Genomic DNA, 11985 nt, shown 5'->3' with positions numbered 1-11985 from the left:
TCCCACCAAGGCCCAATACCAAATGGGCCCACAAAGGTACACTAATGGTCCAACTATGGCCCAATTTTCCAAATTGGGCCCAAACCCTCATATAGGCCTTACCCTAAAGCCCATCTAAATGTTTCGGTCCACATGATTGTTCTTGGATGGCCCATCAATAGCCCAATCACCAAACCCGAATAGAATTACCCAACTCAAGGCCCAAGCAACGTTAGGGTTTCACATAAAATGACGATTAGGGTTAAGCATTCTCACTTAACCCATTAAGGACTTAACCCATTAAGTCCATTTTTCCACTAAGCCATCATACAATGGAATCGACATGAGTCATAACTTCGGTCCATGGGTCCAAATGCGGGTCCCAATAGGTCCAAACCAACAAACCCAAAATTAGGGTTTCCTAAACTCTAATTAGGGTTTCTAGCCCAATAACAAACCAACCCAATCTAAGGTTAAGTGTTTAGGTATATTAGAGTTCCACTAGGTCGGGCACCACCCACTGCCACCTCGGGCGGTGGTGATCGGCGACGGCTCATGACGGCGGGCGGCGGTAGCCACCATTTCCAATGGTGGTGGTTCCTGCCCAAAAATCACACATACACTTCTCATATAATAAACACATACACACAGCCACATCCTATGGTGGCTGGTGGTGGAAAAGGGTGGCAAAAACGGTAGCAGCCACCACTATGAGGTGGTGGCGGTGGGTTGTTTGCCAAAAACACACACATAACCATACATTTAGCTCGTAACAGCAACACAAACACACGAGAACTAAGCTCCCAACCACCGACTAGGAGACAGTGGTCGTCGGAACGGGCTAAAACGACAGCTCAAGGGCCACCGGTGATTATGACTACAATTCCGTCGTCGGACTCACAGAAAAGAACGAGAGAGAGGGAAAGGTAGGGTTACAGTGGACTTAACGGCATTTCTGGTGGCACACGACCCACACACGACGAACAGATGCACTGCTCTCGACGGTTCTTCGGTGATCCACTGACGTTCCGGCGTTGCTCCAGAGTCCAGCAATCATGGTGGCGTTTCGATGGCGGGTTAGCGGCGGCAGCGAACTCGGTAGTGTAGTGACGGCTAGGGAGCTCCTTGAGGGTGGCGGCTGTGAAATGTAGTCCTAGGTTTAGGTTTAGACGACGAGAGGGAGCACCGGGTATAACTCGTGTCTCTCTTCAAACATTTTAGCGTTTTTACAATACCAACACCTCCCCACCAAATATTCTTCAACTTTAACCCAATATTTACCCTTTAGCCCTTGATTCTATAATTTCATTTCATTTTAGGTCCAAAACTTACCATTCAACCCCTGAGCCTCTAAAATCTCTTCAAATTAAGTCGCAATAATTTACCAACATCTAAAATTGTATCAATTGGCTCCCCAACACCAACACCCCGCTAAATATTCTTTACTTTAGGATTATTATTCATATTAACCCTTATCTTTTTATTTATATAATATACGAGATGTTACATTGGGTTCACGCAATGCAAGAAGAATTAAATGAATTTGATCGAAACAATGTGTGGAGATTGGCTCTGACTCCAGTAGATGCATCTGTGGTTGGTATGAAATGGGTATTCAGAAATAAGATGGATAAATAAGGAAATTTTATTCGCAATAAGGCACGTTTGGTCGTTAAAGGTTATTGTCATGAAAAATGAATTGATTATGAAGAGACGTTCGTACATATGGCTAGACTTGAATCAGTTCGCATATTTCTCGCCTATGTTGATCACAAAAACTTTGAAGTATATCAAATGGATGTGAAGTGTGCATTTATAAATGGAGAACTTGAAGAAACTGTCTACGTCGAACAACCTCCAGGTTTTGTGAATGAGAAATTTTTGAATCAATGTTATATTCTAGACAAAGTAGTGTATGGTCTTAAACAAGCTCCGAGGGCATGGAATGAAATTCTTACTCGTTTTCTAAAATAATTCAAATCCAAACAAGGTTCAGTTGATCCTACCTTCTTTCGGAAGAAAGAGGTAACCATTTAATGATAGTTCAGATTTATGTTGATAACATTATTTTTGGATCAACTAATCCCAATGAAAATTAATGGAAACAAAATTCGAAATGAGTTCTATAGGTAAAATTAACTTTTTCCTTAGCTTAAATATAACAGAGTTTAGAGGTTTCATCAATCAAGAAGCCTTCACAAAGACATTATTGGCAAAATTCGGTATGGTGGGTGATTCAAAAGTCAAAGTCCTTATGGCGTTCGGAACGAAACTCACTCCTCTTGATAAACCAGCAACAGATATCACCTTGTTTCGTCAGATGATTGGATCTCTGTTATATCTAACATCCAGTCATACTGACATAATATTTGATGTTTGTTACTATGCTAGGTTTCAAGTGAATCCTCGAGAACCTCATATGTTAGCAGTTAAGAACATATTCTGATATCTAAAGTGAACTACTTCTCTTGGTTTATGGTATCCATCAAATTCTGGATTTTTTTGTGCAAGCGTATTCCAACGCTGACTTAGGAGGCTGTGTTCTTGATCGGAAAAGCACATCAAGTGGATGTCAGTTTCTGGATGGCAAGCTCGTTAGTTGGCAATATAAGAAACAAACATGTGTATCCTTATCTACAACTAAAGAATAATACATTGCAGCAGCATCAAGTATATCCCAAGTGGTGTGGATTCAGAACCAGCTAAGAGACAAAGCATATTGTGATTCCAAAAGTTCCATAAGAATCTGCCACAATCCAGTGCAAAATTCCAAGACAAAGCATATTGTGATTCCGAAAGTTCCATAAGAATCTGCCACAATCCATAAGAATCAATATGAAACGAATTCCTCTATATTGTGATTCCAAAAGTTCCATAAGAATCCGCCACAATCCAGTGCAATATTCCAAGACAAATCATATAGCACTGAGATACCATTTTATTAAGGATCATGTTGAAGATGGGAATGTGGAAGTTCAATTCGTTCGTTCCTCATATCAGTTAGCTGATATATTCACGAAGGAATTACCAAAAGCATCATTTAATCGGATTCTACAAGGGTTGGGAATGATTGAAGCTGGCTCAGTTCCGAAATCCACTTCATAATTATCATAGTTACTGTTCACATTCTGAATGGTTTCGAGCTTCGGAATGGTTCGGAATTCACTGTTCACTTCCAACTTTTTCCGATCTTTGGAATGGTTCTGAAGATATTGTTCTTTAGGATTCTGTAACCTTTTCTCTTTGTAAGTCTTCTGTTCTTTTCTTTACTTTTTTCCATTTCTTTATTTTCGTTCTTTTCATAAATTTAAAACTCCAAAAATATATTATTTGTTTCTGTATTTTCTTTTCAAAAATATCAAAAATATTTTCTTCTTTTTAGTATTCTAAAAAATCAAAAACACCAAAAATATTTTATTTTCAAAGACTTGATGGTAAATTCATTAGTGAATTTTAGTCTGCAACAAGGAATTGATGATCGACTTTATCACTTCTTTCTACCATATCTTATCACGACTTTTGTGTAGTTTCCTTGACTATCAGAACAAAACCAATTTTTGTATATGGCTTCAAAAACTCTAGTTAATGATCGCATAATCATTTTCAACATGATTTTCGTGAAACTCCCAACCATTTGACTACCAAACTATTATTTTGCATCGTAACCCTTAAGACTCTCAGGTTTTACCTCTAAGGTTTAGGTTAAAAAACATCCGTGTTTATGATCTTGAAATCGTTATCACCATGATTTTGAGTGAAACCCAAAACTCCGAATACCTTTTCTGAATTGACGGAGAACACTTTATTGTTCTAGATTGTTACTCAATGAATTGATGGTGAACAAATCTTTTCTCTAGTTATTTTACCAACTGAAATGACGGATAAAACCATTTGGTTCATACCTTTAAAAGTTTGAAATCTCATTTTTTTTATTATATGATCTTCATGAAATGTTCTCAACCCAAGTCATTTCTTCCCAAAAGATCCAAGTTTTTTTTTTGAGATTTCCGTTATGTCTAGTTACTTTAAAAGAATATCCAAAGCTTACTTGTTTTCATGGCTACACTGGTCAAACAAGTACTTCTTACAGATCTTCGGACTTATATTAAGTTTCGGAATTTGTTTGAAGCTGAAGCCACCCTTTAAGACTTATCAAAGAAGCCTTTCATAGTTTCTTAACAAATTGATGATCATAATTCAACGGGAAACCACACAAGCACTTCAAAGTCTCTCTTGACTCAGAAGGAAGAGATCGTTGTCCGGGATCCACCAACTTTTCATATCAAAATGGTTGATATCACACAAGCCCACACATTAAATTTGATTTATTTCTTTTTCTTTGGCACACTCTTGCACTAATATCCTTGTAATTTTACAAAGTCCAGTTACTATTTCGTTTGGTCACTTTAATGCAGAGGATCGGATCAGGTCGTAATTCTGATGGATACTGATCCCGCTTCTACATAGCTGGAGGGAAGATCAATGATTCTGAAAGTGGAGATTCTGAAACGCCCTTGTCCCATTAATGAAAATTCAAATCATGGTGCAACTTTTGAATTTCCCTGACACCGTGTGCTTGTTGTAACGACTTATGACAGTCATTAATGAGCTAACACACTTTTATTGGAAAAAAATTCAGCACTACAGGAACATGAAACGAAGGTTTCTCATTCCACTCATCATCTTCCATATAAAAGGCTCTCAAATGGTTCATTCTCTCTCACAGCGAATACTACTCACGATTATTCAAAGCAAAAATTGCTCTCGTTCTCTACTGTTCATCATCACTCTCGAAACATCAATGGCCGATTCATCAAAGAATATTTCCTTTGCTGATTAGTCTGCATCAGTCTTTATGTTCATTGTTAAGCCTAACCATAACATGATAATCGATCTCGATGCTTCTCGCTACAACCCCCTAATCAGGCCAATGATTGAATGTCTCAAGTTCTCGCCACGGATGAAGGCGTTAACAATGGTAGAAGAAGTTCCACTAGTTCATCTCTCCAAGGCCTTCTCCACTGCCATCTGCACCAAAACTGGAGAAATTATCAATTTCATGTTTGCAAACCACAAGACCTCCATCAACAAAGCTAATTTCTGCAAGCAGCTAGGGATTGTATCTTCAAATGTGGGTTTTGACTCGGAATCAATTCCAACGACAGGTCTGATCAAGATGTTCTACTAGATGGGGTACACCGACGACATTTCATTATTGTCCCATTTCAGGAAATCCTTTTTCCCCCGATATGGAATGGGTTATTTACCCTATTGTTCAAAAGCCTGCCAGAGAGAAGGGAAAAGGAAAGCAAAGGCTGCTACTTCAGAAAGTGTCAAAGTTCCAAAGAGGGAAAAGAAACCATTTCAGAAACTGAGATCTCCATCTCTGATAATTCAAGAGGAATCCGAAGAGTGAACGGTAACAGAAGTTCAGGAGGATAATACATTGCGAAATGAAGAGGAAGATACAACTGCAACTTCCAAACCTACCCCCACTGAAAATATTCCAAAGGTATCTTCTCCTCATATCTCTTCCTTTCCGGAACTAGAGATTTTTGACAATATTATGCAGAACCCATTTTTGAATCTCACTACATCCCTTCCTCCACCTCCATTTACACCACCAACATCGTATATGACAACTTCCCCAATCACCTCCACAATTCCGATAACATCCACCCCCCTCTACCTCCAACGAGTTCTGTTGGAACATCACTTCCTCAAATCTCCATCCCACTATCCCAGCCTATCTTCACATAATCCACCATACCTACAACAGCAACAGTATCCACTCTACCAGAAGTTTTGATTGTCAAATCCATTTCAGATGATACTAAGGCCTCGTTTGTTTTTCTACAAAAGTACTTTTTGAGCACTTTCCCCTTCTGGCAGGTAGACGTTTCTCAAGTGTACGTCTTCTTCCGCATACATGGAAAAAGACAAAAGACATTTAACCACTTCCAAAACAAACAACACCTAAGACTTTCAATATCCCTGGCAACATATTTTGATGTGCGGCCAAATGCCAACGTTGGTTTGACTTCAGACCAGCCTTCCTCTTTGGTTCCTCTAGAACATGACGATGTTGACATCTTTTTTGAAGATGATCAAGAAACAATTGTAGCTTTTGTCTTTCATCCATTCTCTGTAAATTTCACCAGTGATGAAGATGAAGCGCCTATGACGAAAGGCCAAGTCAAGTAGTTGAATGAGGAACTTGATTCAATTTTGGAGTATTCCCAAGCCTTCTCTTCCTCAAAATGGGAAAATTTGCTCACAACCCATCAAGCAAATGTGGAAATGCTCACATCTTTTAATTCCAAAGACGTTGAAGAATCAACAAAGGCAGCCCAAGCTTCAGAAAAGAAAATATCCAAAGCTACAGAACAGGTCCAATAGTTACATAATGAAGTCTATGAATTCATGGTTGACTTCACGACCTTTTATGATAAAAGTATAGCTAACATGAACAATGTCATAGAAGGTTTTAGATCTTCTTTGAAAGTTGAAAAAGAAGCTCTTTCAACTCTCCGTGCAGATATTAAGCTTGATAATGCCGATCTCAACATACCCATCACTCAACAACTTACAAAGTTACAAAGTGTCTTGGCTACTGAAAACAAGATTATGGATGCTCGGGCCGAACAGATGCAGAAAACGAAGGTTCTTACTGAGAAGATGAAGAATACAACCTTTAATGTTGCCAAACTTGAAGAAGAGAAATCTTTGGTTAAAGGGTGCACTTCCGAAATCAATAACAATTTATGTTAATCGTTGCGACTCATGATTCTTTATTCACTGTCTTTGTCTGACAGTATCTCTCCGAAAAACTCCAACCTGTATTTGCAATGTTGAATCAACTGCATGGTGTTTTGGGAAGTGGGGCTTCTGCGAAACAAGGGGGAGACGAGGAAGAAAACTTAACAAAGGCATCTTATCAGAAGGATAATGAATCTTCCGGACTAGGAAAAGATAAAGGCCAAGGTGTTCTTGAAGAAGAAAATGATGAAAGTCCGATGATGTCCGAATCGGAAAGGATTGCTAGAGAGAAAAGAGATAAAGAGCTTGATGAACTTAATGCTCTTTGGAAAAAGCTTGAGGCAGAAGAAGCAGAAGCCAAGAATTCGAAATTAATTCTTGAAACTCAGAAATCTTTGTTTCCTTCCTGGTCTCTTGAGCATATATAGAAAGAAGTTATTAATGATCTGAATCTCTTCTGGATGGAGTCAACAAAATCCTTTGACATAAATAAGATTTGGAATGTCGTTTCGAAAATGGATGTCGAGATTGCTTCTATTCTGAAGAAGAGGCCAATTCTGAAGCCATATGAACAACCGGAAGACATACAACATTTGAAGGAAGGGATCATTCGAAAGAAGCACTAGAGCATTGTTTACAAAAGAAATGAATGTGAAGTGATTCATAATTGCATGTTCTTTTAAGGAATAAACACTTGTATTCCACAGATGCTCTAAAAACAATCTTATCTTCGGCCGAAGCCAAGAAAGCCAATTTTGTTGCCGACATCAGATGTGTTTCTGATACGATTCATTGGTATCTATCTTTTCGGACATCCCTTCTGAAGATTATGCCGAATATTTTTTATTCTAAAAGACAACAATGAAGATCTCCTTCTGATTTTACACAAATGGGGAGATTGTTAAGTCTAATTTAGTGTTGTGTCAAATATGTTGATTTCGGATTTATGATTAATTTTGATTCCAAAATGAGCCTGTCTATGTTCGGAATTGTTGTATGATTTTGTCTATATATAGCGTGCATGTATCTTCTAGGGTTAACAACTTTTGAAGCAATTACAGAATAGTTATGCCTCAAGAACTATTCTATTGTTGTGATTAATACATTCAACACCTTTTCTTTCATTATCGTTTCACATTATTGTTTTGTCTTGCAAATATAGAATCTATCGATCTTTAAATATTTCTCGCAAGTAGACCACATTGCCCTTTTGTAACCCATACACTTCCATCCCTCTTCCTCAATCATCGGTACCTGAAAAAAGACCACCTAACATTCCTCAAACACTCCTTCATCAGCGACAACGATAACACTCATTCTTCAATCGATTTCAATCTCAGGTCGCCGAATATTGCAGATTGAAATCGTCTTATTGTGTTTTTTTTCTTCCTCTTTCTGTGTTTTTTCTATAATGTGATATGATTCCAATTTCTAGGATTGATTGAATGACCATTCAAATCAGATTGTTTGGTAGGTTTGCCCCTATCTATCTCTAATTCTCTTTCATGATTCTTCTTTGATTATATAATTCACATTACACAAATCATCCATCGGCTTCAATATGTCGATATTTGTCTCATAAGTTCTTCCAAAAAGCTTCATTTCTCTTTCTCTATTGAAGATCATAATGGACTTGATTTTGTTTTTGTTCTAATTCATTTGAGTTAAGATTAAGTACGTACAATTTTGGACTGATTGGAGTATTAATTTTATGCAGATTTTTTTAACATCAAGGTCGGATATACCAAATTCTTGGGGAACGTTTTTCTACACTTTTCACATTCTTCTTTGCATTAGGTACATTTTCTTCTTCTTATGCTCAATGAATCAGGTGAAAATTGATTTTTGATTTGTTAAATTACGATTAGAATTAGGTTATCCATTTTTTAAACATCGTGTTCTTAATCTTTGTAACTTCATTATTGACGAATGATTGATAGATAAATCTTAGTTTTTCACCATTTTTTTTGCTCATAATCATTGATATATTGTCAACTTGCAGTGGGTACTTTATTAGGAGCATTGATTTGGGCTTTGATAGGCGAGGAAACTATCTTTATATCCTGAGTAATTTTCATCTAGAATATACATGATTTAATAACAGGTGAAAGTTCCAACTTGGATTGGTGTTAGTTACTTGAAAAATGTGTGTATATATGTGTAAAAAAGAATATACAAACAAAGAAGAATGATTTTTATATTCTAAGAATTTCTCATAAAAACAAATTCGATATTTCCACATGAAAACAAATGAATGGTTTGTGTGTATATTTTTGTGTATGCCTAGTTTATTATGATTTAAAATATATATTTAACATGGAGCAATAAGGATGGTGAAATGTTTTTATAAAAAATGACGCTTGAGGTGGTTTTTTCCAAACAAAAGTTATAAGTCCTTAATTTCTTTATTTTTCTGTAGGTTGAATGTTTTTATAAAAAAATATTATTTGAGTGTAATATATTCATTTTGCATAGTTTGTCAGATGCAAAATCAAACAACATGTCTCAATCATAAGTTAAATCAGTCATAACTTCTAATTCATTCAACTCTAACTCAGTTAGCAAGTATCAAACAACCCATAAATTTACATATAGGGATAATGACTTAAAAGGGTAATATATTTTTCAATTTGTACACATTTAGTCACTGAGTTTTTTTTTCGTCCACATTTACCCCTTCAACTTGTTAAACTGTACACATTTAGTCCTTATGACCGGCTACTCCAGGTTAACCGGTAAAAAAGACTTAATAGGGTAATATATATATATATATATATATATATATATATATATATATATATATATATATCACTTTGTACACATTTAGTCCTTAATATTTTTTTATTGCATAATAACTCATTTTTGTTTTTTTATTCATCCAGTACTAATGAATGATTTGTTTAGGTTTTTCTCACGACATCTTATGTGGGATAGCCATATGGTGGTGGGATAGTTTCAAGTGGTCTTGCTATATGTTGTAGGCCAAGATACCTGGTGCGGGCCGGCTATAATTTGTAGGCACGAAGACTCGAGAAGAGCAGTTGGATTAAGGCGTCATGCCAACAAACCCTGAGTATTCCAGTCCGATGACTAATTGGACCTGTTGCATGTTGGCATTCCAGTCCGATGACTGATTGGGCCAAGGTATACCAATCTAATGAGTGTTGGTCCGTTATGCATGATAATACGTTTGTTGTGTTGGTATTTTGGGGGAAACTCACTAAACTTTGTGTTTACCCAGTTGTTTATGTTTTCAGGTTCTATCATTGGTCGTGGGAAGGCGAATGCATGACTATACACACTCATCAACATTATTGAGGATTACACATTTTCTTATATTACTCTGATTTTAGATAAATGTATTTTGGAATAAACGTTTTTTCTTAATAATGTATTTATAATTAGGGAGTTTTGCCTTATTTAAAAATGAAAATTTTTTGTTGCGAAAATGAGACATTACACATAAACAACAACAACCTCACATACTTCATCAATGATTGTCCCGCGTAAGATGTCGTGAGAAAAAACTAAAGAAAACATTCATACGTACTGAATGTGTATAAAAACAAAAAAGACTTATTTTAAAACAAAAAATTATTAAGGACTGAATGTGTACAAAAATATTAAAGACTAAATGTGTACAAAATGAAAAATACATTACCCTATTAAATCATTTTTCCCGGCTAACCTGAAGTAACCGGTCATAAGGACTAAACGTGTACAGTTCAACAAGTTGAAGGGGTAAATGTGGACGAAAAAAAAACTCAGTAACCAAATGTGTACAAATCGAAAAATATATTACCCTTTTAAGTCATTATCCCTTACATATATGAATAATTCACTTGTATTATTTTTTACTATTTCAATATCTTAATCATACAAAAATTGAAACTCACAAGTAATTTACTTAAATTCCTGTGTGAAGAATCAAAAATTATTGAAAAATTGAATGCACATATCATTTTAATGTCAACTAGAAAGGTTACCCCCGCTACGCGAGGGCCAGAATCTTTCAATATTGTTTCCAAAACGATAAATATGATAGACGTAGAAAGTGCAAGGATGAAAAGTCCGAAGTTTGCCCCGGACCATTTTTTTCATGTTTTTATGAAAAAATGTAAAAGTTTTGACTGTAAGGATCAGAAGTTTCAAAACGGTTAAAGAATTAAAGGGGAAAGAATTAGCAAATTTTTACAAAAGGGATCAAAGTTGTCAAACCGTTAAAGTTTTGTGGCCAAACTTTAAATATTAAAAGGTTTCTAAAAAGTGTAAAAATATTGATTGCAAGGACCAAAAATGTCAAAATAGGTAAAGAATAAGGAGCAAAGTGCAGGGACCATTTCTGCCAAAAAATGTCAAGTTTACTATTCCTAAGCTTCATATCTTTAATATATATATATATATATATATATATATATATATATATATATATATATATATATATATATATATATATCTTTATAACTTCAAAAACATTTACAAGATTTTGCTGAATTTTAAAAGGTACAAGCTTTTAAGCATCATATATTATAATTTTATGCATCGGAGAATAAATCTTATCTGGTCAAAGACAGATTTTGAATAAGTCTTCTAAGTTTATCTTCAAACTGAATGGGTTAAATATGAAAAAGTCAAATAAGATGATGATGATAAGATTTTGAATGGGTCAAAGTTTGACCAAGTGTTCCTCATATCCAATTGAATCGGTAAATACTAAATCTTATCTGGTCAACATTTATGAAAAAGTCAAATAAGATGATGATGATAAGATTTTGAATGAGTCAAAGTTTGACCAAGTGTTCCTCATATCTAATTGAATCGGTAAATACTAAATCTCATCCAGTCAACATTTATGAAAAAGTCAAATAAGATGATGATGATAAGATTTTGAATGGGTCAAAGTTTGACCAAGTGTTCCTCATATCCAATTGAATCGGTAATACTAAATTTTATCCGGTCAACATTTATGAAAAAGTCAAATAAGATGATGATGATAAGATTTTGAATGGGTTAAACTTTGACCAAGTGTTCCTCATATCCAATTAAATCGCTAAATACTGAATCTATCAATAATAATGAAAAAGTCAAATAAGATGATGATAAGACTTTGAATGGGTCAAAGTTTGACCAAGTGTTCTTCATATCCATTTGAATCGGTCTAGCATTCGTCTATCATGAATGCCTTGTCATTGACCGCAAAACCTTGGTTCTCTCTCATGCTCGCTACCTCCTCCTTTGTTTTTCTTT

Source organism: Lactuca sativa, chromosome 8 (assembly GCF_002870075.4).
Source record: "Lactuca sativa cultivar Salinas chromosome 8, Lsat_Salinas_v11, whole genome shotgun sequence".
In the NCBI taxonomy this organism is placed as follows: domain Eukaryota; kingdom Viridiplantae; phylum Streptophyta; class Magnoliopsida; order Asterales; family Asteraceae; genus Lactuca; species Lactuca sativa.
The sequence above is the reverse complement of the archived record's forward strand: the minus strand, read 5'-3'. Positions refer to the sequence as shown.